The sequence below is a fragment of the Salmo salar genome, chromosome 09 (genome assembly GCF_965601325.2).
Source record: "Salmo salar chromosome 09, fSalSal1, whole genome shotgun sequence".
In the NCBI taxonomy this organism is placed as follows: Eukaryota; Metazoa; Chordata; class Actinopteri; order Salmoniformes; family Salmonidae; genus Salmo; species Salmo salar.
The window spans coordinates 76,490,581-76,495,627 of NC_138299.1; positions in this window are offsets into that span (position 1 = coordinate 76,490,581).

Sequence of the window (5,047 nt, forward strand, 5' to 3'; positions counted from 1 at the left end):
AAACGCACAGACACACACACTTTCCCCTACCCGAGGTGAAACAGAGGTCAGAGACAGAAGACTCAGGGACTTTCCATTTTCTGGTAATTAGTGTTCACTGGGATGGGGCAGGAAGCTGCTCCTCTTCTCATTCTCAGGCAGATGAAGCAGCCTCCGGTGGCCACCTACATGCTCTTATTAAAAACTGTTTTTGTGCGCCTCAATTTCTCTATTTCTCTCTCCATCTGGAGAAACAAAGAGTAGGAAGCATTTGCAAGTCAAATGGGCTATTGATTGTGGTTCGTTAGTTTAGGGCCGCTGGTTCAGCAACCAGCAGGGGTGAGGTGAGTCACATCAATGTTTGTGTGGTGTTCCTGTCTCAAGTCAACTTACATTTTATTTGTCACGTGCTTCGTAAACAACAGGTGTAGACTAACAGTGAAATGCTTAATTACGGGTCCTTTTCCAACAATGCAGAGTTAAAGACTAAGAGGAATAAATACACAGAGAATAACAAATAAATAGTCAAAATAACATGGCTAGAGTATAAACAGGGAGTAGCAGTACAGAGTCGATGTGGAGGGGTATGAGGTAATAACATGACTACAGTATAAACAGGAAGTAGCAGTACAGAGTTGATGTGGAGGGGTACGAGGTAATAACATGGCTAGAGTATAAACAGGGAGCAGCAGTACTGAGTCGATGTGGAGGGGTATGAGATAATAACATGGCTACAGTATAAACAGGGAGTAGCAGTACAGAGTCGATGTGGAGGGGTATGAGGTAATAACATGACTACAGTATAAACAGGAAGTAGCAGTACAGAGTTGATGTGGAGGGGTACGAGGTAATAACATGGCTAGAGTATAAACAGGGAGCAGCAGTACTGAGTCGATGTGGAGGGGTATGAGATAATAACATGGCTACAGTATAAACAGGGAGTAGCAGTACAGAGTCGATGTGGAGGGGTATGAGGTAATTGAGGTAGCTATGTACATATAGGTAGGGGTAAAGTGACTAGGCAACTAGATAGATAATAGACAGTAGCAGAAGCGTATGTGGTGAAAGTGTGTGGTGTCAGTATGCATCTGTGCGCATGTTATGTGTGTGGGCGTATGTAGTGTGTGTGTGTATATGTGTGTGTTTTAGTCTCAGTGTAAGCATGTATGAGTGTGTAGGTTGAGTCCAGTGTGTCAATCCAGAAACTATCAAGCGCTATGATGAAACAGGCTCTCATGAGGACCGCCACAGGAAAGGAAGACCCAGAGATGCCTCTGCTGCAGAGGATAAGTTCATTAGAGTTACCAGCCTCAGAAATGGCACCCCAGATAAATGCTTCACAGAGTTCAAGTAACAGACACATCTCATCATCAACTGTTCAGAGGAGACTGCATCAGGCCTTCATGGTTAAATTGCTGCAAAGAAACCACTACTAAAGGACACCAATAAGAAGAACAGACTTGCTTGGGCCAAGAAACATGAGCAATGGACATTAGACTGGTGGAAATCTGTCCTTTGGTCTGATGAGTCCAAATTTGAGATTTTTGGTTCCAACCGCCATGTCTTTGTGAGACGCAGAGTAGGTGAATGGATGATCTCCGCATGTGTGGTTCCCACCGTGAAGCATGGAGGAGGAGGTGTGATGTGTGGGGGTGATTTGTTGGTCACACTGTCAGTGATTTATTTAGAATTCAAGGCACACTTAACCAGCATGGCTACCACAGCATTCTGCAGCGATACGCCATCCTATCTGGTTTGCGCTTAGTGGGAATATCAATTGTTTTTCAACAGGACAATGACCCAACACACCTCCAGGCTGTGTAAGGGCTATTTGACCAAGAAGGAGAGTGATGGAGTGCTGCATCAGATGACCTGGCCTCCACAATCACCCGACCTCAACCCAATTGAGATGGTTTGAGATGAGTTGGACCGCAGAGTGAAGGAAAAGCAGCCAACAATTGCTCAGCATATGTTGGACCTCCTTCAAGACTGTTGGAAAAGCATTCCAGGTGAAGCTGGTTGATAGAATGCCAAGAGTGTACAAAGCTGTCATCAAGGCAAAGGGTGGCTACTTTGAAGAATCTAAAATCTGAATATATATTTTGATTTGTTTAACACTTTTTTTGGTTACTATATGATTCCATGTGTGTTATTTCATAGTTTTGATGTCTTCACTATTATTCTACAATGTAGAAAATAGTAAATATGAAGAAAAACACTTGAATGAGTAGGTGTGTCCAAACTTTTGACTGGTACTGTATATATAGGGGTAAGGTGACTAGGCATCAGGATATATGATAAACAGAGAAGCAGCTGCGTAAATGATGATTGTATGTGAGTGTGTGTGTCGAGTCAGTATAAATGTGTGTGGGTGTTATGTATGTGTTGGAATGTTAGTGTGTGCGAGTGTGTAGTGTCCTGTGAGTGTGCATAAAGACACAAATTAAAATAAAATACAAGGCTCAACTCAGACTTGTACCGCTTGCCATGCAGAAGCATAGATAACAGTTTATGGCTTTGGTGGCTGGAGTCTTTAATAATTTTCCGGGCTTTCCTTCCACACCACCTGATATAGAGGTCCTGGATGGCAGGGAGCTCGGCCCCAGTGATGTACTGTGCTGTCCGCACCACCCTCTGTAGCGCCATGCAATTGAGGGCGTCACTGTTGCCATACCAAGCAGTGACGACACTGAGGGTACAAAACATTAGGAACACCTTCCCAATATTGAGTTGAACCCCCCCTTTTGCCTTCAGAAAAACCTCAATTCGTCGGTGCATGGACTCTACAAGGTGTCGAAAGCGTTCCACAGGGATGCTGGCCCATGTTGACTGATGCTTCCCACAGTTGTGTCAAGTTGGCTGGATGTCCTTTGGGTGGTGGACCATTCTTGATACACACAGGAAACTGTTGCGTGTCAAACACCCAGCAGCGTTGCCGTTCTTGACACAAACTCGTGCGCCTGGCACCTACTACCATACCCTGTTCAAAGGCACTTAAATCTCTTGCCCATTCACCCTCTGAATGGCACACATACACACTACATGTCTCAATGGTCTCAAGGCTTAAACATCCTTCTTTAACCTGTCTCCTGCCCTTCATGTACACTGATTGAAGTGGATTTAACAAGTGACATCAATAAAAGATCACAGCTTTCACCTGGATTCACTTGGTCAGTCTTTGTTACGGAAAGAGCAGGTGTTCTTAATGTTTTGTCTACTCAGTGTTCAGCTATGATTGGGGAAGGGTTAAAGGGAGAGGAGAAAAGAGGGGTTGAATGCATTACACACGACACACACAGGTTTAATAGGTAGTACACACACACCAGTGATAATACATACAACCCCCCCATCTCTCTCTCACACACACACACACACACACACACACACACACACACACACACACACACACACACACACACACACACACACACACACACACACACACACACACACACACACACACACACACACACACACACACACACACACACACACACACACACACACACACACACACACCTGTCCAAACAAACACATCTTGGCGCCCACAAATACATCTCCAGACGACCATTCCAACCAGTTACATTACAAGTCAACTCCAAACACAGCCTTCTCTCTCTGTCTCCAACAAAAAACATCTCATCCTGCCTCAACCACTCAGCTCACAAACAAAACGGGTTACGCAACCAGCCACTAAGCACCAGGGGTACAGACGGAGGCAATAACAACAACCTGGATCCTTGGGATGTCATTACCCCGTTTAAAATGATTATGGTAAGGGTTAAGTGTAGGGACGTCCTAAGGATCTCGGATACCACTAACCAACATTAAATCCTCAGCCAAGTGGAGCTGGGTCGTGTTCAGTAGGCACCAAATGAAGAAAACTAGGAGGGACCTAAAGGTCTTGTCCAATAAGAAATGCTAATTTTTGTTTTCAGTTGCAAAACTTTTTTGTTACTGTGTGCGTTATTAAACTAGACCCTGGATGACTTTTTCATTTGCTCTGCCTGTTGCCCCTGCTCTCCCCAGATGGGAGACCCCTTCTCCTACAAGCGGGATTTGTGGATATTGGACAAGGATGAGAAGATGAAGGAATTTCCACATTTCCAGGGATTAGCACTGTGCTGCCTTCTATGATTGTCTCCATAATCCTCAAGGAGTCTGACATGCACTATATAGCTCAGTACCCTATGAATCATACTGAACCCTGAGACCCTGAGAGGCTGTCTTGTCTTGGCTTCACTCTCTGTTCCACTGCATCGACTTATAGCGATGGCTGTGTGCGTGCGTGAGAGAGCGAGAGCGAGAGCGAGAGAGAGAGAGAGAGAGAGAGAGAGAGAGAGAAATGGTGCAATCCCTCCCAGCTCCAGTAGACCAGTAGGAACTGTTGAGTCCCAGTCCTCATAATGAGGCTTATGGGAACGGCCTGCCTGCTGGTTCCTATTGCCTTCCTTCTTCTCATCTATGAGAGCACCTTTCCTCCCTCTCTTCCTCTCAGTCTCCTCCTCTCCCCTCCCATCCTTTTCCCCTTTGCCATCTCTCACTCTCTCCCCTCCTCTTGTCGTGTCACATTATCTTCTAGTCTCCATCACTTCCTGTCTGCCATCCACCTCTCCTTAGCGTCCCCTCCTTCACTCCTTCCCTCCATCTGGGGAGACATCTTCTTTCTGAGAGGGACTCTGAGTCGGCGGAGCCTCTCCGTGGACCACTGTTATTGCCAGAGGCTATGAAGAAATCTATTTAAATGTTGGAAGAATGAAAGATTTAGAGGGAAGTGGGGATGAAATAGAGCGGAAAAGAGAGGAGAGCCATCAATGGGGATCTAAACTGGGCATTCCAGCCCACTCCTCAGAGAGACAGGATTAGGTGGTGTTTCTGAGACAGGGGGCCTGAGTCAGAAGGACATTCTGTTTCTTTCTCAGTCTCTCTCTTTTATATTTCTCTCTTTTTCTGTCTCTCTCTCACTCCTCAGCGCTCTCACACGCAAACGCTCTATGTCTCTCCCTCTGTTTCTCTCTCTCTCTCTCTCACACACGGCATCTCATGTGCACACACACACCCACACACA